Source organism: Podarcis liolepis (assembly GCF_965112155.1).
Source record: "Podarcis liolepis genome assembly, chromosome: 2".
Taxonomy (NCBI): domain Eukaryota; kingdom Metazoa; phylum Chordata; class Lepidosauria; order Squamata; family Lacertidae; genus Podarcis; species Podarcis liolepis.
In genome coordinates this window covers 20,172,865-20,194,396 of record NC_139555.1, presented here as the reverse complement: position 1 = coordinate 20,194,396, position 21,532 = coordinate 20,172,865, and the positions used below count along the sequence as shown (strand labels likewise).

General features: G+C 45.6%; 1 long non-coding RNA gene across 1 annotated transcript in view; it reads right to left on the bottom strand.

Annotated features, from left to right (window-relative positions):
• The window catches only part of LOC310700649, a 49,404-nt gene extending 33,393 nt beyond the window's left edge, over nucleotides 1-16,011 (bottom strand). Inside the window, exon 1 of the long non-coding RNA XR_014522660.1 lies at nucleotides 13,931-16,011. This is a non-coding gene — a long non-coding RNA (uncharacterized lncRNA). The remainder of the gene's footprint in view (nucleotides 1-13,930) is intronic.
• Between the last annotated feature and the right edge of the window lie 5,521 nt (nucleotides 16,012-21,532).

The following is a 21,532-nucleotide window of genomic DNA, read 5'->3' as shown; positions in this document are numbered from 1 at the left end:
CGCGACCGGGTGAGCTCCCGTTGCTCTGTCCCAGCTCCTGCCAACCTAGCAGTTCGAAAGCACGTCAAAGTGCAAGTAGTTAAATAGGTACCACTGCGGCAGGAAGGTCAATGGCATTTCCGTGCACTCTGGTTTCCGTCACAGTGATCAGTTGTGCCAGAGGCAGTTTAGTCATGCTAGCTGCATGACCCGGAAAAACTGTCTATGGACAAACACTGGCTCCCTTGGCCTGAAAGTGAGATGAGCGCCGCAACCCCGGAGTTGCCTTTGACTGGACTTAACCATCCAGGGGTCTTTTACCTTCTAGCCTGAATGGCCAGTGATGATGAGAGTTGCAACATTTGGAACTCATCCTGTTGGCAGCCCCTTGAATAGTTGATCCATACAAGTCTCAGTTCTACATTTTATCCCTCACTCACACAGGTGACTCACGCTGGGCTAAAAAAGCAGGGAGGGCGAGGCATTGAGAACATGCCCTTTTTGCATTTAAATCAATCGATTATAAATCTTTTAACATTCACACTTTTGTGTGCTCAATCCATTCGTTCCCACAGTTGCCGTGCAAGAAGCCGATCCATTTTGCTTTTTTTTTTTTAAAAAAAATGCTAATATCCAAAATATGTAGAGTTCAATGACATTTACTTCCAGAAAAGTATGCCTGCATTCTTCAGCAGGGCTTATCAGCAGGGGCCTAGCTAGCTGCTCTGGCACCCAGAGTGGCAGGGGTGGGGCGATCTGCGCACGGGGTGGAGATCTGCCCAGGGGGGCCACGCGACGAGCTGCCCACGAAGTCCGCCTGGCGGACGCAAGCCCCACGCTGCCGTTTCGGGCAGCGCGGGACCCAAAGCCACTGCGTCACGCCCAGGAGAGATGCATGGCTCAAGTGCGCTACAGGCCAGGCCCTGCGGTAAATGCCGCCCCCCCCACGGTGTACCATTTTTTCACCCCCTCAGGGGTGACACCCGGGGTGGCCCACACCCCCCGCACCCCCCTTCCTACTCCCCTGCTTATTAGTGAGATTTACTTCTTTGAGTTAGGGACGCGGGTGGCGCTGTGGGTTAAACCACAGAGCCTAGGACTTGCCGAGCAGAAGGTCAGCGGTTCGAATCCCCGCGATGGGGTGAGCTCCCGTTGCTCGGTCCCTGCTCCTGCGAACCTAGCAGTTCGAAAGCACATCAAAGTGCAAGTAGATAAATAGGTATCACTCTGGCGGGAAGGTAAACAGTGTTTCCATGCGCTGCTCTGCTTTGCCAGAAGTGGCTTAGTCATGCTGGCCACATGACCCGGAAGCTGAACGCCGGCTTCCTCGGCCAATAAAACGAGATCAGCGCCGCAACCCCAGAGTCGGCCACGACTGGACCTAATGGTCAGGCGTCCCCTTTACTTCTTTGAGTAAATATGCTTAGGATTGTTCCCTTTGTGAAACACTTAACATAGCCAATAGCCTGATTCTCCTGGTTGCTGTTCAGAGAGCCAAGCAGCCGGCATTCATTCTGCTACTGGGGCCACATTGTTACTAGGACCGGGTTGCGTAAGGGCTCTAAAATGGGGGAAACTGCAGAATCACAAGGTTATTTGTTTATTTAGATTTCATTCCGGGTCCATTCCAAGGACTCAGGGTTGCATCTTTATCTCAAGAGAAAGAATCCCTTGTTGTATGAGCTAGATGACAGGGCTTAATCTGAGATAGGGGGCTGAGGTCTGGAATCTGTTTAACAAGTGGGGAAATGAAAAGGCAGGGCATGTTTGCAAACAAGTGGGGCCTGCAAGGGAAATTTCCTATGGGGTTGGTCTGGAACGGCCAGCTTGCCCAAGAAGGCCAAAGTGGTGTTGCACGATGGGAAGGGGGAAATGATGCTGTTTGGGATGTTTGTGGCCTCGCTTTCTGCCCCGCAACAACTCCAAAAATATTAATAATTTATTTACAACATGGTACACAACAAGTCATACATACAAACAAACCCACCACCATTGACAATTGAATTATCGAAATTAAACTCCTATCCCCTTACACAAAGAAAACATAACATAAAAAATAACATAAAGACTTCCTTTATCCTGTACATGGCCTCCTTATTTAGTTCTTGTATACTGTTTCTTTAATATGTGATTATTACAATTTTTCCTAATTATGTCTTTAAAAACCCGCAAAGTCTCCTGTAGAAATTAATCGAAACAAGTCCAGGTGTATATTTTGGGGCACTGTCTGGTAAAGTATTCTCTGCATTTTCCCCATCCTTTTTGAAATTCTTGTCTGGGTTGTCCTCTAATTGTCTCTGTTAATCTGGCCAATTCAGTATACAGTGGTACCTCGGGTTAAGAACTTAATTCGTTCTGGAGGTCCGTTCTTAACCTGAAACTGTTCTTAACCTGAGGTACCACTTTAGCTAATGGGGCCTCCCGCTGCCGCCATGCAATTTCTGTTCTCATCCTGAGGTAAAGTTCTTAACGCGAGTTACTATTTCTGTGTTAGCGGAGTCTGTAACCTGAAGCGTCTGTAACCTGAAGCGTCTGTAACCTGAGGTACCACTGTAATCTAATAATTTATCCTGCCATTCCTTTTTTGTTGGCACAAATTCTTCTTTCCAATTACTGGCAATTAAGGTCCTCGCCGCGTCTGTGGCACAAAGGAATATTTTCCGATCTTCTTTTGCTATACCTGTGTCTGTTATTCCTAATAGGAAAGCTTCTGTATTTTCCACAAAGTTACCGTATTTTTCGCTCTATAACACGCACCTGACCATAACACGCATGTAGTTTTTAGAGGAGGAAAATCCGTAGGCATGCCACCCGTAGGCATTTCCTCCATAACACGCACAGACATTACCCCTTACTTTCTAGGAGGAAAAAAGTGAGTGTTGTGGTGCAAAAAATATGGTATATTTAAACATTTTTTAAAGTTCATCATATACTATATCCCAGAAGCTTTTGATTTTTTCACAGCTCCACCAGATATGTATAAGTGTCCCTTCTGCTTTACCGCCCCTCCAACACAGGTTTGCTTTTGTTTTATACATTTTAGCTATTATGGCAGGTGTTAAGTACCATCTATAAAACATCTTGATTAAATTTTCCCATTGCCTAGTCCGATTGCCAGCCCAGGAGGATGAAGAACCAGGGGAAATTTGGTTAGTGGTTTTATTTCTTTTTTTCCTCCCCACCACAAGATGCATTTAAAGTAAAGAGAATCGTGGTACCTTGAGGACGCACTCTGCACATGCTCATATGCATCATGCGCTAAGCAGCTACTTCTTGTCAGAAGGCACATTGTTGGTTTGCTTGTTTATAATCACAAAGAGGGCAAGGCAACTTAGAAAAATGCAACTGTCAAGTTGGAAGGGACTCTAAGGGTCATCTAGTCCAACCCCCCGCAATGCTGGAATGTGCAGCTGTCCCATACGGGGATCGAACCCGCAACCTTGGCGTTATCAGCACCATACTCCACCCAACTGAACTATCCCGTGTTCCACATTTGCCGAGGCATTCAAGCTAAACGGCTGGTGTTCTGGAAACAGAAGACGGCAGCCTCATCAGATGATAGGAAGTCACTCTGAGCATGTGCAGACTGCATTCCCTGGAGGATGACACATTTTGTAGTTGAAAGCACAGTGCTGAGAGGAGGAGAGGCGGGTCATCATTCTGTTCTGATGAAGCCAAATTTCAAAGGGCACCGCCACCCAAAGGCAGCTTTTGCAGGAGCTCAAACAGCCCCAAGGATCAGCAAACTTTTTCAGCAGGGGGCCGGTCCACTGTCCCTCAGACCTTGTGTGGGGTGGGGTGGGGTGGACTATATTTTGGGGGGGGGGATGAACGAATTCCTATGCCCCACAAATAACCCAGAGATGCATTTTAAATAAAAGGACACATTCCCCCAGGCCTTGGTTTACCTACCCATGGCCCATATATTGACCACGTCTTGTGTACCGATCTCCACTCCTCTCAATATTCGTGCATTGCCTCAGAGCTTTGTGGCTCTGCTCAGACGGCTATCTCTGAATGAGTTTTCTAATATATCTGAACTGGTGCTGACTGAGTCACAGGGCTGGCCATTTTTCAGCTGGCCCTCGCAGCTTCTGCTTTTAACAGCAGCTTGATGTGCAGACACCGGTCGCTGATAATGTGCGTCTCCGCGCTGCGAAAAGCTTCCCCCGCTGAGTTCTGCACATCAAGACGCTGTCAAGAGGCAGAATAACAAAGCCACGCGTGGCTTTCTTTTCTGGTCAGTCGGTAGCCCTGCCAAATAACCACAACTGGGGCTGAGGGGCTTGTGACTTTACAAAAGACCGTCCTCTATCTGCAGGACTGTTTGTTCCCTGTCTACTCTTACAGAACCATCAGAAGCGAGGAAGCAGAGGACGTCTTTATGTTACCCGTCCACGGTTAGCAGCGGAATAAAGAGCGGCTTGAGCAGACACATGGGTCACCGCATCACAGCAAAAGACTTATTTCTATTCAATTATAGTAGTTATTACTAATAAAGTGTCTTCTGTACTTATGAATGAGCATGCTCAAATTTCAGACAAATCGGCGTCCTCTTTTTTCTGCTCATGCATCAAAGTGCCCATCCTAAATTGCAACCAGCCCCTACCTGCAAAACATCATCTCAATTAAAGCCTTAGGCAGAAAGGCATTCATATCAGAAGGTGCTTCATTCTAAATGAAACCCCGGTGATGGGGCTTGATTGACTCCAACGAATAGCTTTTTTTTTTTTTTAAGGCTGCTGCTTCTCCATTATACAGTCTACAAGAGACCTTGCTGATCTATGCCAGCTGCATAGCTGAGCAGGACTGTCGCCACCATTCCCCTCTGCTTTCGGAGCTCCCCCTTTCAAAAGCATGAAACCTGAGGAAGAGCCCTGTGTGACTCTAAAGCCTGCACCTAGCATGCCGAGATAGGGTCGCCATATTTCAATAAGTAAAAATCCAGACACAAAAGTTATTGGGCTTTTGGTGGGGAAAATCACCCCAAAACTTCTTCAGCATTTTTGGGGAAATTGCCCCCCAAAGGCAAAGAGTGATGCTCAAACACCTGGTTCTGTGGGCAAAACCCCAGACATTTTGCCAATTTTTCACACACACACACACACACACCCCGACACTAATTCCGGATATAGGGAAAGCCAAAGTGAAGCTATCTCTCCAGAATGGCTCCGCCGTTTACAAGGCAGACATGACTGCTGCATGCATGCTGGTGTTATACTGATATTTCTCAGAGATAATATAGAAATCGTGAGAGACATGCCCAGGCAAACCCCTCTTGCACGCAGATCTAGGAAGCCTGGCCTGATCTGTGTTTGCCTCATAAAGTCCAAAGACAAATTAACTGCCACACCAACTTTACTTGGGGATTGCTTCAATGATATAGAGACAATAATCTATTTGCCAGACCTTTTGTCTATGTAGCCTAATGTTCTCCAACCTGGTGCCCACAAGATAGTGGTGGACCTTGCATTCACATCATCCTCTGACCAGTGTTCAAAATTAGCCAGGTGTCAAGCACATTTTGCACCTTGGTATCACCCACTTGCAACCAAGTGAAGATGCCCAGGTGCCAGGATGCCACCTGAAATCTCCACCATCTGGGCATCCTTAGATCACAATTGTTTTTACACACTAATAACCTATCCTGTAGAATTCTATCAGTTCTATTTTATCTGCACAATCAGAAAGAATTTCAGGAACCAAAATACCGTATTTTCCGGCGTATAAGACGACGGGGCATATAAGACGACCCCCACGTTTTCCAGTTAAAATATAGAGTTTGGGATATACTTGCCGTATAACACTACCCTTCTTCCAACGCACACCAAATAATAATAATAATAAAAACCAGTCTCTGGTCCGGCTCGGAAATCCGCTCCACTTCCCAGTGACCGGGGGTGTGCTTAATTCTGTTGTTGGTTCCCTGCCTTTGTTGTGAGCCTTTCCTTTTCTTTTACTGCGGGGGCTGCATGGGCTGAGGCAGTGGCCACATGTCTAGTTGCTGGGGCAACGTGAGGCCGCCATTTTGGGCCACGTGGTCTACTACTGGGAGCGGTTAGGGTCATTCTGTTGCTAGTGATTGGGGGGGCTTCTGGGGCCAATTTTCAAGCGTATTTCTGCTTCATCTAGAGAGCTTGGTGTCCTCTGATTTAATTTGCTGTCGTTTTGTCCTTTGGTGGGGAGTTGCTGCAGGAGCTGCTGCTGTAGCCGGCATATAAGACGACCCCCGACTTTTGAGAAGATTTTCCTGGGTTAAAAAGTAGTCTTATATGCCAGAAAATACAGTACTTTTTCTGTGCAGCCTGAGCAGGAGCGGTGAACAATATTCTAGTTAATTGTTGTCGCTTGTCTTCACGTCCCCAACCCCACTGCCCTGCTCACAGTTGTGAAGAATATTCTCACGTTATGAATGATCCATGTCACCATTAAGAAAAAGATGTCGGAATAGGCCAATATATATGTGGACCCTGGGTCGAACAACTTTTCTCCTTTAAGTTCTCAAAGCTCTTAACCTAGCTCAAGGTTGTCATCTGAACTAGCCAGATGCTTAACTGAGAATCAATCACAGTCAGTTGAAAAATAAGACTTTAGAGCCATCTTAAAGGTAAAAAAGGTAAAGGACCCCATAGCGGTTCAGTCCAGTCAAAGGCGACTATGGGGTTGCGGCGCTTATCTCACTTTTAGGCTGAGGGAGCCGGCATTTGTTCACAGACAGCGTTCCGGGTTATGTGGCCAGCAGGACTAAACCTCTTCTGGCGCAACAGAGCACCGTGATGGATACCAGAGCGCATGGGAACTCCTTTTACCTTCCCGCCGCAGTGGTGCCTATTTATCTACTTGCGCTGGCGTGCTTTCGAACTGCTAGGTTGGCAAGAGCTGGGAAGGAGCAACGGGAGCTCACCCCGTTGCGGGGATTCGAACAGCGTTAGCAGACAAAAGACAATGCCATCCATTTTAAGAACGGGACAACTTTTTTTCTCTCAAACAGAAATCCTGCTCTCCCAAAGTCTTTGTCCTGTCTGCCTGAAGTTAAAAAATAAAATAAAGTAAAACCCCCACCCTAGTCCAGTTAAGAGTCTTGTGTGAAACTGATAGAGTGAGAAATTTGCCGGGCAGTGATTCCAACACTGAAGAGCAGCCTGGAGCAAGACCGTGTTATTGATTTCATGTAAGCTGCTCCGGAGAGACTTTTTGGCTGGAGGGGAGAAAAGAAATAATGTTTCAAAGAAATAATTGAGAGGGGGGAGAGAATCCTCTTCTATTCTATGGGAGACCATGGTCTGAGGAAAGATAAATCTTCTGTAATTTTGACCATCAGAGAGTCTCCCATTGATTGGAGCGGTGGTTATAATGATGTTTGTCTGTACGTGTGAGATCTATCGATCGATCGATCGATCATCCATCTACCTAAATGCCCTGATCCAGTGATAGTATGTGCACGAAGTCCTCTCATTCTCAGGGACCTCACTCCAAATGAATATGGTTATTTTTTTCACAGTGAGGATTCTACATACGGTATTTCTATTTAATACATATATTTTTTTTTTGGGGGGGGTGATCTTTACTGGGGAAACAACATAGGTGGGAAAGGTATAAACACCAGAGGCTACAGTGGTACCTCGAGTTACATACGCTTCAGGTTACATACGCTTCAGGTTACAGACTCCGCTAACCCAGAAATAGTATCTTGGGTTAAGAACTTTGCTTCAGGATGAGAACAGAAATCGTGTTCCGGCGGTGCACCAGCAGCAGGAGGCCCCATTAGCTAAAGTGGTGCTTCAGGTTAAGAACAGTTTCAGGTTAAGAACGGCCCTCCGGAACGAATTAAGTTCTTAACCTGAGGTACCACTGTACTTTAAAGTTTAGCATGGGCCACATACGGAGTGAGCAAGCAACTCCCCCTCCCCTCCATTGCTGGACTCCTGCGGTGACTTCAAGGAAAGGCACTTTTCACATACAAATTATAACTGACTCATAAACTGGAAATGAAAATAAGGCTGCAAACCTAAGCATGCTTCGTTCATTCCATCAAAACCAATGGGACTGGCTTCCGAGAAAAATAGGACTGGAATGAAATGCCATTATTTCTCTTTCAGAAATCGAATAAATAGGTGGGGCAAAACTTCTCCTGACTCTTCTGGAAATGCAAGTTCTATGCATATATTATATATATATATATATATATATATATATATATATATATATCTACGAAATCTACGAAATCTACGAAAGCATATATATATATATATATATATATATATATATATATATATATATGCATGCCACTGAAGATAATACAGTAGTACCTCTGGTTACGTACTTAATTTGTTGCGGAGGTCCATTCTTAACCTGCACAAAACAGAATTCTGGTCTGGTGTCCGTCATGACTCTGGGTGTCAGGATTCCCCCTCCTCAGATGGTAATGTTCCTAAATGACTTGTTTCATATGTGGTGGGAGGGGAGGAGGATGTCTCCTGCTCATTCTGTGGAGCGGAGCCCCGGACCACTACCCAGTTATTGGTTATTCTACATTTGTACCTTGGTTCTTGAACAGAATGCATTCCGGGAGTCCGTTCGACTTCCGGAACCGTTTGAAAACCAAGACGCAGCTTCTGATTGGACACAAGAGTGTCCTGCAGCCAATCGGAAGCTGTGCTGGACGTTTGGCTTCCAAAAATCGTTCGAAAGCTGGAACACTCACTTCCAGGTTTCGATCATTTGGGAGCCGAAACGTAGAAGTTCCAAGGCGTTTGGCAACCAAAGTACAACTGTGTTGTGTATTAAATATATGTACCTCACAGGGTGGTTTACAGTACCTTGCCTTGGTGATCCTACTGTTTGGTGCAGGCGATTTTAACAAACTTAAACACAGGTAACTGTGTGCTGCATCACGTCCTTATTTTGTTGAGTAATAATAATAATAATAACAATAATAATCAATAGCCCAATCCATGGCACATTTCCCCTTTCTGTGACCACAGCATGAACCAAACAGCATTCCTAATGTAGTAAATGTTAAATCTTATAGATTTAAAGAGAATTTATAAACCACACTTCTGGAAGTGTTTTGGCAAGAGTGTCCAAAGTTCGTATTGTTTTCTCTCTGACACCCCCCCCCCCCGCCTTTCTGCACATCTGCAACACTTATGCGTTAAGCAACAAAACTTAAACCAGGGGAAAGAAAGCAAGAGAAACAGATTTTTAAAAGTTGAAATTATTATTACGATTTTGCTACAAGGCTGTCTGGCTATTTCGGACAGCAGCAAAAGTCCCTGTCATTTTCCAGGATGCCTAGTCCTTACAACGGGGAGAGGCTGGGGGCCTGTGAATGGAAATAGTCGACATTTCATACACATTGGAATGTATCCTTGCATAGGCCATATTAGGCGACCCTTTTGCAATAAGTTTGCGGTATGCAACTCTGCGCATTGACCCTCTGAGCGAACACACGTTATTTCAACCAGATTTATCATGTCGCTAAAGTATGCCGATAACGGCTTTGAAAATAAGTTTGGGTTGGAGTCTGTAAGATGACTTGCGTGAAATAATTTAAGTCTGGGACATCATAAGATACAGATTTCCAGACCACTCTGGAACAGAGTGGCTTTAGCTTTGGTATATAAGTTGATTTTTTTAAAAAAATCCAACTTATATATTTTTTTTTTATTTAAGTAAATTTCCCCGCTGCCTTTCAGTCCAGTGATGTCCAAGACAGGCAACTGAACAAGAACAAACCTATATCGCTGGGTCTGGACGAAAACATATATTAGCTAGCAATGTTTTCAATGTCATTCCAGCCTATTAACTTCTGAATAAATTCAGTGGGGCTCATTCCAAAGGAATAGCACAATCTTAACCATGTCTACTCGAGTCCTGTTGAATTTTTAGGGCGTTTACTTCAAGGCAAGAGGGTTAGAATTGCAGCCTAAATGCAGCTGACAGCATCTTGCCCTACAGAACTCGGTGGGAGTTTCCGAATAAAAATGCATAGAATTGGGCTTCACGCCTGCCGTTCTGTGGCAGTTTACTCAGAATCAAGTCCCATTGACTAAAGTGGGGTTTTTCTTCCAAGCATGTATCTGCCACATCCAGCTCCCAGGTATACGGGAATTTTTTACAAGCAATTTGGCATTCTTTATCTGAAAAAGGTAATGATATACAGTGGTACCTTGGGTTAAGTACTTAATTCGTTCCAGAGGTCCATTCTTAACCTGAAACTGTTCTTAACCTGAAGCACCACTTTAGCTAGTGGGGCCTCCTGCTGCTGCCGTGCTGCCGGAGCACGATTTCTGTTCTCATCCTGAAGCAAAGTTCTTAACCCGAGGTACTATTTCTGGGTTAGCGGAGTCTGTAACCTGAAGCGTATGTAACCAGAGGTGCCACTGTAATGGCAAGTTATACTGTAAAAGGTTTGTATCTTAGAAGAAGTTACTTGAAACAAACAGTTGCAAAAAAATGGAGCTCTTTGGAAGCCCAAAGAAACAGCGTAGAAATTGTATCCAAGTCAGCTTTTGAATCTGTTATCTGAAGAAGTGTGTCTGCACAAGAAAGCTTATACAGTGGTACCTCAGGTTAAGTACTTAATTCGTTCCGGAGGTCCGTTCTTAACCTGAAACTGTTCTGAAGTGGTGCTTCAGGTTAAGAACAGTTTCAGGTTAAGAACGGACCTCCAGAACGAATTAAGTTCTTAACCTGAAGCACCACTTTAGCTGATGGGGCCTCCTGCTGCTGCTGCGCCACCGGAGTCCGATTTCTGTTCTCATCCTGAAGCAAAGTTCTTAACCTGAAGCACTATTTCTGGGTTAGCGGAGTGTGTAACCTGAAGCGTACGTAACCTGAAGCGTATGTAACCTGAGGTACCACTGTACCAAGAACAAACGTAGTTGGTCTCTAAGGTGCTACTGAACAATTTTTTTATATATTTCGACTGTGTCAGACCAACAATGGCTGCCTACCTGAACCTAGAGCTTTTGAATCGTTTGGCATGATTTTGTTACAAGAACGTTAAATTCCAGCCTGTGGATCAAAAACTGGCACCTTGATCCTAAAGGCGAAGTGTCGCTTGGAAATAAATTGCTGTGATTTCAATGGCCTAGTCTTCCAAACGTGTCCACTTAAGGTCACATTGGTGGTCTCTTAATTAAAGAGGACGTTCTGAGGTTTATGGCTCTTTGGCTCGAACTCTGCCTTATGGTGGGGAGCAGAAGATGGGACACTCTTAATATCATATCCCAAGCTCCCAATGGGTTTTTAAAAGCCTTTGCAAACTAACTTGTTCATATTATTTATTATTTACATTTATAAACCGTTTCCTAGCAAATAATAACAACAACAACAATAAATGGCTCTCTTGAACTGCGTAGGACTTGAAAAAATATATATTTACCCAAAGATATGTGGGACTACAATAGATTAACAGCTGCACACACCCGGTAAGCAAAGGCCAAACAGGAGGACTAGTTTTGAAAAATCTGGGGAAACATTAATTTTGTTTTATTCATGAATTGGGGTGTGGATGAATTCATAACGCACCAGATTAAATCTAATTAGCAAAGGCTGGCTACAAATTTCATCGGTTGCGTAATCTGAACATGCGAGTTCAGATCTGGGGGAATTGGGCCAGGATTTTTTCCCATTGCTCATAAAGATATAGGAGAAAATGAAAAATCATCAAGATTGTTTTAGAATAAATCTGCAGGAAATTGAAATATTTAACTGAAGAGGGGGGTGGGGTGAAGGAATACTCCCAGGCTGAGGAAATTTATTTATTTATCAATCTGTCTACCTGTTTATGTACAAAAGAGCAAGCTGTAACATAAGTTACATGTCATGGGACTTTGGAGAAGTATACCATAATGACCACATTAGTTATGGTAAGAATAATTAATTGTGATGATTTAGAGCTTTTGCTTCAGGGTTAAAATTCGGAGAGACTTTTAAATGCTACTGTCGTACGCACAATTACTTATTCCCTACTGAACTCAGAGAGGCTTACTTCTGCGTAACACACATGGACTCAGCTTTTCCCTTTCCTCCCTAGAAATGAAGTGTTGCCTGTAACTTCATTTCAGCGAAAAGATTTTCCAAATTGCACCAGATACACAAACATACCTAAATGAAACAGCCACCATCAATATGAATACAGGCTGCATATTTTTAAAAAGTCGTCTTTATGTTCTTAATAGAAATGATAAAAGACAACCTTAAAAAAAGAGAAGACAATCTTTAAAGTAAGCAATTTAACTTTTTTAGGTTTTTCGTTTTAAAAATACTTACGTTATATGTATGTAAGCAAAAAGATATTCATTGTCGCAGGCAGTATATAAAGTTACGATGGCCTAATTTTTCTGGGCGTAAAAGTGCAGATCATCAGCTGATCTGTGCTTTTAGCCAAAAGAACTATATGGAGGCAACATGTGCAGTAATTAATCTCTATTTTCATATATATATATATATATATATATATATATATATATATATGGAGAAGAGTTTCTTTAAAAGAGAGAGTAGAAAAGCATAGGTAAAGAGATGAAGGCCTTCAACCAGATTTGATTAGCATGACTTGCAGATTGAGGAGACATAAATATCTTTCCTCGTGGGCCTGCGAAATCAGTTTCAGCGGAAAACAACGTCGAACTTTCAATTGACAGCGACACTCTGTTGGTACTGTACTTAATATTTTAAATAGCAAATTACAGGGCAAAAAACAAATCTGGTCTCTGACCAACTTTAATTTAATATATTTTTAAAAACGTTTTAAGTGTAACCTCTGAAATGTTGGCATCTGTTCTTATACTTTCTCTGATTTCAGTGTCGGTTTGGAACCGGTCACTACAACTGCGGCCATTTGCTAAAACTAGAGTCAAAACGAAGCACAGTGGAAACCCACTGGGCATCAGACAGCTTAGTTTTCTCACTCAAACCAAAGTGCTCTTAAAAGTGCTCCACGGTGACTGGATCGTGTCCTTGATCAATATGCCCTGCCCCAAACTGTGTTAGCGTGGTTGGAGAAGAAACACCCGCCAAGCCATTGCCAGCTTTGGAGGGGAAGCAAGGGGAGATCTTGTTTGGGGATCTGCGTTTGCAAAGAGGCATTAGATTCTCACCCCGGCCTGTAATATTGGGAACCTCCCCACGTTTAAAACAGCCGCTGAGGGTAGAGGACCTCAGGTTGGCAGCACAAGAGGGCGCAGACTTGGGAGCCGAGGAATGGGACTTTGTAGGCCAGTTGAAGGCAGAAACTTCTCATCTCGCCCGCAAAGACCCAGCCCCAAACTCCCCATTTCACCCGCCGTCGATCGTTCACACGTGACGCACCTTCAGGAGGGCTTGGGACATTTTTGTTCTTTTTTTTTTTTTTTAATGATTGAAAGATAGTCAAGCCAGAAAAACAAATAGACCCAACTCCAGATATTTCTGGAGAACTAGAGTCAAACTCCAGCCGCGCGCCACTCACTGATGTTATGGGGGTCAACTCTGTTTTCGTTTCGGTTTGTTTCAAACGCGTGTTAATTTTTAACTAGCTAGCTCCCTGTTTAGGAAACGCGTTCGGGGCGAAATTGAATTGGCACGGGCAGCTCTCCAAAGCAGAGCACTCTTGCGACAGAGTCCGAGAGGGGCGTGTGTTGGTGTCCTTTTAATTCTGAAAGGAGGACGCGCGTCCGCGGCGGGTTCGCCGAGCACGCCCTGAGCATTCCGACGAGACACCGGTCCTCGATCGCGGCTCCTCACGCCCCGGTCGTCGGAACGTGCGCGCGCTTGATCGCCCAACCCTTCGCAAGGGACCCGGTCTCCCTAATCGCCGTCTGCTGCGAAGAAACGGACCGACGGGGCGGTGACAGCGACCGCCTAGTCTCGAAGCGCACGCAGCTGAAAAGTTGACACGCGCACGCAAAACACGCTGGCGGAGTTGCTCTCTTGTCCCTCCACCCCAGCCCTCGCCGCTTACCTTAGGTCCGGGGGTGGTGGAAGCAAACCAAGTGGATCTCCTGGCCTTCCAGATCTTCTCGAAACTATGAAGCGGACCCAGGAAGGAACTAAGGGAGGGAGGTGCAGGGAGGGCGAGGTTCGCCACTTGGGCTAAAAAAAACACACAACAGCAGCAAAACCCCAACACCCAGAGCCCATTCCTTCCAAAGACACGCATGCCACATTTCCCACACGTGAAGAAGAGGGCAAGGGAGGAAGAAGCGGGTTGGCGCGTCCAGACGTGGTTTCACGACGCAGGAGCGCAATTCCAAGCGCCAGCAGAAAGGGAAGGCAGCGAGGCGATCACGTCCAGGAAAGAGGCGTCTGGATCGGTGCAGTAGATCTAAGAGCTCTCTCTCTCTCTCTCCCGCGCCTCCCCATTCCGATGTCGCCGTGCGCGAGTCCAAGTTGGAAGCAAGTATCCCTCGAAAGTTTCCGCGGCGCAAAAAGAGCCCCACGTGTTCGATGACACATGCAGAGAAGCCCGAGCTGCAGCTGGGCTGGGCAGGGCTGGGCGACGGCAGCAGCGACAGCAGCAAATCCAGCAGCAGCAGCAGCGACGGCAGCCGCCCAGGAGGAAGGAGGATCGCGGCGTGCCTGGCCTGCCTCCGCCCGCTCCTTCTGGTGCCTGTTTAAGGAAGCGCCCTCGGGTCCCCACCCCCTGCAGGGAGCCCGCTCCGATGGTGCAATTCCGCCGGGCACATTTGCAAAGGGGAGCCGCCCGCCCGCCCGCCATCCAAAAGAAGGGAGCGCCTCTTTGCGCTCACGCCCTGCGCTCCGCCAGACGCACGGCTGGGTCCTCGCCAGGAATCCGGCAGGACCGTCGCGTCGGAATGCCGCGCTCCCTCGGGCGGAATCTTGACACCACCTTCGTGTTTCCAGTATTCCCCGCTCGTTCGCTCGCTCTCGCCTCTCGCCCGCCCCCCTTTGAATGCTGCCATCTGAGCATTCAAGAGCAGGGTGATTCTCTCTCCACACACCCTCCCCACCCGCGCTTCGGTCGCAAGAAAGGGGAGAGGTTGCCTCCTAGTGGTTATATCTGCGGAGATCTAGGGTTCTCCTCGGAATCGCGTGCCCCGCCCTCTGAGCAGCAGCAAAGTCGATCTATATCGTGCGATTGACTGATTCATGCACCATGTTTTTAAAGCACAGACAACCACGGGAACCGGAGTGCAATATGACACTTCCTCCCCCCTTTTGTTTGTGGCGTGCACAAAGGTTGTGTGAATGCCTGCCCAGAGCCTGCATATATTACTGCATTCTAACCTGGGGAGAAAACAGCAAAGACCTGATGAAGAGAGCACAGCAGAGATTATATTTTCTGAGAATCCTCCGGAAAAACAATCTCTCAAAGGACCTGTTGATGGCATTTTACCATTGTACTGTGGAGAGTGTATTAACTTATGGTCTCTGTGTGTGGTTTGGGTGCTGCATGGCCAGGGAAAAAACAACAATGCTGTCCAGGGTTGTAAAGACTGCGGAGAGAATAATTGGGTGCACTCTTCCCACCTTGGATCAAATCTATGCTTCCAGGTGCCATAAGAAAGCTGCAGAGATAGTGCAGGATAGTGCGCACCCCGGAAATGATCTCTTTCAGCTTCTGCCTTCTGGAAGAAGATACAGGGTTATAAACACTAGGACTAGCCGCCTGAGAAACAGTTTCTACCCAAATGCAATTTTGGTTTTAAACGCAGTACAGTGGTACCCTGGGTTACATACGCTTCAGGTTACATACGCTTCAGGTTACAGACTCCGCTAACCCAGAAATAGTGCTTCAGGTTAAGAACTTTGCTTCAGGATAAGAACAGAAATGAGGCTCCGGCAGCGCGGCAGCAGCAGGAGGCCCCATTAGCTAAAGTGGTGCTTCAGGTTAAGAACGGTTTCAGGTTAAGAACGGACCTCTGGAACGAATTAAGTACTTAACCCAAGGTACCACTGTATAAGGAGTCTCCATAGGAGTATATTGTATTTTAAAATGGGGTTTCAGAGTTTTTAGGGGGGGTTGAATGTCTTATGTAGATTTTTCAATGTCATTGTTCTGTATGGGAGAATGACTATAAAGATATCATCGTATCTTCAAAAAGAAGGCGGACTCACGTGGCAGAGTCTTATTCATCTGGGATTTTGATCGTCAATCAAGCCAACCCAGAATTCATTTATTTTCAATGACCCCCTCTCTCCATATAAACCACCCCTGACTCTGCCTTCATCATCTGAAGTCCTTCCTTGTGTGTCTCCTCGGCGTGTGGTCCGGAGGGTGGCAACACGGGAATGGGCCTTCTCTGTAGTGGCTCCCCATTTCTTGCATTTATTACTTGCCTTTCAGCAGCAAGGTCCCACAGAGTGTTACGATTCATAATTCAATATTAAAAAAATTAATAAAGCAGATTGCAATCGTAGAATAGGGTGGCCCCTGAAAATGCACATCTCAGGTGTTAACGACCAGGGTCAAGAGGTGTGTTCCAGTTTGTAGGAACCAGTGACGCTGTGGTCTAAACCACTGAGCCTCTTGGGCTTGCTGATCTGCAGGTCGGCGGTTCGAATCCCCATGATGGGTTGAGTTCCCATTGCTCTGTCCCAGCTCCTGCCAACCTAGCAGTTCAAAAGCACACCAGTGCAAGTAGATAATTAGGTACCACTGCGGCGGGAAGGTAAATGGCATTTTCGTGTGCTCTGGCACTTGTCACGGTGTTCTGTTGTGCCAGAAGCAGTTTAGTCATGCTGGCCACATGACTGGGAAAGTTGTCTGTGGACAAGCACAGGCTTCCTCGGCCTGAAAAGTGAGATGAGCGCCGCAACCCCATAGTCGCCTTTGACTGGACTAAACCATCCAGGGGTCCTTTACACACACACACACACACACACACACACTTTTTTACCTTGGTGCCAGTTGCTTTAATTCTTGCAGTTGCTTTCCATTGATTCCTTCCATTTTCACTGTTGGCCACCTTAAACCGGGAACAGCTCCAATCTGATTAGAAACTAGAAACTGAGTTGAAGTCAGTGCTCAGTGGAACCAGTCTGGGAATGCTTTCATCTATTAAAATGCTAATACAAGCAGATGTGATTGCCTAGCCTTGAAATGGAAATAGGGTTTAAAATGACCAGTGGACACATCTATCCACTTTTATTTGTCATGGCCCCTCCTCTCCAACTCAAAGTGTTTCAGATAGATTTCAGCAGCTATACATAGATGAGCCACCAATTTACATAAGAATATTAGAATGATAGAATCACAGAGTTGGAAGGGACCCTGACGATCATCTAGTCCAACCCCCTGCAATGTAAGAATATGCAACTGGCTCAAACTTGCGGCCTTGGTATTATCAGCACCATGCTCTAACCAACTGAGCTGTCCAGCAGGTACAAATTAACATGGTTTGATTCTATTCAGATGGACCTGAATTGAGACAATGGTTTGCTCTTCCTCATTGTGTGTGTGTGTGTGTGTGTGTGTGTGTGTGTGAGAGAGAGAGAGAGAGAGAGAGAGAGAGAGAGAGAGAGAGAGATCTGATGATTGAAGGGACAACACTTCATGATATGTTGTTGTTGTTGTTTAGTCGTTTAGTCGTGTCTGACTCTTCGTGACCCCATGGACAACAGCACGCCAGGCACTTCTGTCTTCCACTGCCTCCCGCAGTTTGGTCAAACTCATGCTGGTAGCTTCGAGAACACCATCTAACCATCTCATCCTCTGTCGTCCCCTTCCCCTTGTGCCCTCCATCTTTCCCAACATCAGGGTCTTTTCCAGGGAGTCTTCTATTCTCATGAGGTGGCCAAAGTATTGGAGTCTCAGCTTCAGGATCTGCCCTTCCAGTGAGCACTCAGGGCTGATTTCCTTCAGAATGGATAGGTTTGATCTTCTTGCAGTCCATGGGACTCTCAAGAGTCTCCTCCAGCACCATAATTCAAAAGCATCAATTCTTCGGCGATCAGCCTTCTTTATGGTCCAGCTCTCACTTCCATACATCACTCCTAGGAAAACCATAGCTTTAACTATACGGACCTTTGTTGGCAAGGTGATGTCTCTGCTTTTTAAGATGCTGTCTAGGTTTGTCATTGCTTTTCTCCCAAGAAGCAGGCGTCTTTTAATTTCGTGGCTGCTGTCGCCATCTGCAGTGGTCATGGAGCCCAAGAAAGTAAAATCTCTCACTGCCTCCATTTCTTCCCCAGTGGCCAATAAGCCCTGACACTTTGTGCCACAATAAATTTGATAATTATTTAAGGTGGCACATGACCTATTGCTGTTTAGGGTACAATGGTCAGAGAAACATGGCTGCCTCTTTGAAAGTTTTCATAGCTACGTCTTTACCATGTATAAACCCTTCCTTTAAATAAAACATTATGGGCTACGTGCTCAAAAGTATTTTCTGGATTATATATCTTTTAGTGAGCATAATAAGGTGACTTTGTACTTAATATATGTCTGCTGAAGTCCCATTGGTGTTAGTTTTTGGAGTGTTTAGAAGCTACTTCTTCACATTTGTATGAACTTAATTTGTTTTTCTTTTCTTTTCTAAACTTGACTACTGTGCTGCCATCTTAGCATGTGAGCTGGCATTTAATTGAAAATCTTTGTGCCTAAGGTGATGCAACAATTCTTCAAACTCCTTTGATCAATTCATATTTCATAGTTGTACAGGGTGATTTCTTTCAAACATATTTAACTGCCCGGAGTCTTTAGATCTGAGTTAGCTAACATCTATTTTAATACAGGGCAGTGGTGTCGGTGTCAGCAGGGCAGACTTAAGTGGTATCTGCTGGAGGAAAACAGTGGCGAGGAAATGCGTCTTGCTCAATCCACATTATTGGGTTGTGCTTACAATAAAAGTTTGTTTTGAGAGATTGGAAGCTCCAAGCCCAGGTCAGAGTTCAGTGGAATCTGGAGAACCTACTCTGCAGCCAATGTACTTTAAACTGCCATTTATTCCAGTGGGAGAGATCAAAACATGTAATTTACTCCTCCGTGGAAATGAATGGGACAGACCCTCCAAGTGTCCCTATTTTCCAGGGACAGTCCTGGATTTAATGATGCTGTCCTGGTTCTGATTTGATCCCAGAATGTCCCACTTTTTCTTAGGACGTCCCTATTTCCATCAGATAAATGTTGGAGGGCATGGAGTTGTACGACCCCCAAGCCAAGGAGAAAAGTAACTATACAACCTTTAGAAGACATCTGAAGGCAGCTCTGTATAGCAGGCATAGGCAAACTCAGCTCTCCAGATGTTTTGGGACTACAACTCCCATCATCCCTAAGTGACAGGACCAGTGGTCAGAGATGATGGGAATTGTAGTCTCAAAACACCTGGAGTTTGCCTATGCCTGCTGTATAGGGAAATTGTTCAATGTTTTATTATGTTTTTATATATGTTGGAAGCTACCCAGAGTGGCTGGGGCAACCCAGTCAGATGGGCAGGGAATAATAATAAATAATAATAATAGAATAGGACACCCCTATTTTCAGCAGAGAAATGTTTGCACCTTGTAGGCTGGATAATGCCCACATTGTGCAAATACTTTCATCTTATTGCCCTTAGCCCAGCCAAGGTTAAGACTTGATAGGCATTGGCATGAGGATGAAAAAGAGAAGATCTTTTAAACACACACAACAGAAGGCAAAACTCATTAGGATGTTTTTCTCTGCATCCCTATGGACTTGACAGTGGGGTGCCCAGGAGTCCTACTGCTCTTCTGTAGAGCTACAATTGTTTGCAAGTGGTGGCGTAGCCTCAGGATTAAGCTGCTTATAAGGATGTGATAGAGGGACGCGGGTGGCGCTGTGGGTTAAACCACAGAGCCTAGGACTTGCCGATCAGAAGGTGGGTGGTTCAAATCCCCGGGATGAGCTCCCGTTGCTCGGTCCCTGCTCCTGCCAACCTAGCCAACCTTCGAAAGCACGTCAAAGTGCAAGTAGATAAATAGGTACTGCTCTGGCAGGAAGGTAAACGGTGTTTCCATGCGCTGCTCTGGTTTCACCAGAAGCGGCTTAGTCATGCTGGCCACATGACCCGGAAGCTGTACACTGGCTCCCTTGGCCAGTAAAGTGAGATGAGCGCCTCAACCCCAGAGTCATTCACAACTGGACTTAATTGTCAGGGGTCCCTTTACCTTTACCTTATTCTGCTTGTTGGTATGGTACATGTGCATATGCACAATCGCTGGAGAAAGGGGAGCATGGAGGAGGTGATGATAGACAGGATTAATTGCACATTCACTTCAGATGCGATCACAACCACAGCAAGTTGTGACACATCCTCACTGTCACGTCTCTAAAAATAAAACCAAAAAGATGTCATTCGTGCCAAATTGACAGTCCAAAGGCTAATGCATGAGCAACTTGCTTGACACCCAGGGGCAGGGAACAATGGATTAGCCAGCTACTGAAAATAGCAGCTTGACAGGTGTGGACGGGGAACACACCTAAGCCCAGGAATCTGACGACGGGAGGCTCTGGTTAGATCTTCAACAGGAACTCCTTTCCCATCCAGATGTCAATTCAGTGTCAAAAGTGGGTTGGCTTGCACGAGTCTGCGGCTGAAATGAGTTTGCAGCAAGGGAAAGGAGCCCTGTCTCTTATCTGCATCCTTCGAGTTTGCAAGATAGGGCAAGCCCATCCCTGATATCCACATCATGGGGCAAAGAGAGGTGTGCAAGTCAAGCTGGAAGCCTCTCTGAGCTAAATAGTATATTTAGGGCTTTTTTTTCAGCCAGAACTCGCCAGCAGCAGCTGCTGTGGCAGACGTCCGCAGGACTCGAACTTCCGTCTGGAGCATGGCCACCTGAGTGTGTGGAATCTGGAGCACCACGGGGAGGTCTGCTGCCCAAGTACCACCCATCTTGAACCCGGGTCAGGATGTAGAGTTTGGGCCACACCAAACTGTCCCAATCCGGAGAAGGAGAGTCCACAACCTCCCGAGGGAGACCGTATCACTGTCAAACAGCTCTTACTGTCAGAAAGTTCTTCCTGATTTTTAGTTGGGACAGACCTGAGACCTTAGAACAAAGGATAGGCAACAAACAAATCAACAAACAACAACAATTATTATTGTTATTATTATTATTATTAACCATATTTTTTGCTCTATAAGATGCACCAGAACATAAAATGCACCTAGTTTGGGGAGGAGGAAAACAAGAATAAAAATATTCTGGTTTTTTTTATATAAAATATTTATTAAAGTTTCACAAATTATATAAACAAACACAACAATACAAACAAACAAGAAAAAAACAAGTATAATTTCAAATCCTTATTTTCATAAAACTTACTTCACTGACCTCCTCATACCTTCCCTTTCTGCTTTCCAATTTCAATTGTTTAGCTCAGCAAATCCTCATCCTAAGAATAAAAATATTCAGAATCCCAGAAGCCAGAACAGCAAGAGGGATCGCTGCGCTGTTCTGGCTTCAGTGAAAGCAACACAAAGCCTCTTCAGGGCAGCGGGAGGAATGCTGCACCTGCCCTAAAGAGGCTTCGTGTGGCTATCCCAGAAGCCAGAACAGCAAGAGGGATCACTGCGCAACGATCCCTCTTGCTGTTCTGGCTTCAGCGATAGCTGCGCAGCCTGCATTCGCTCCATAA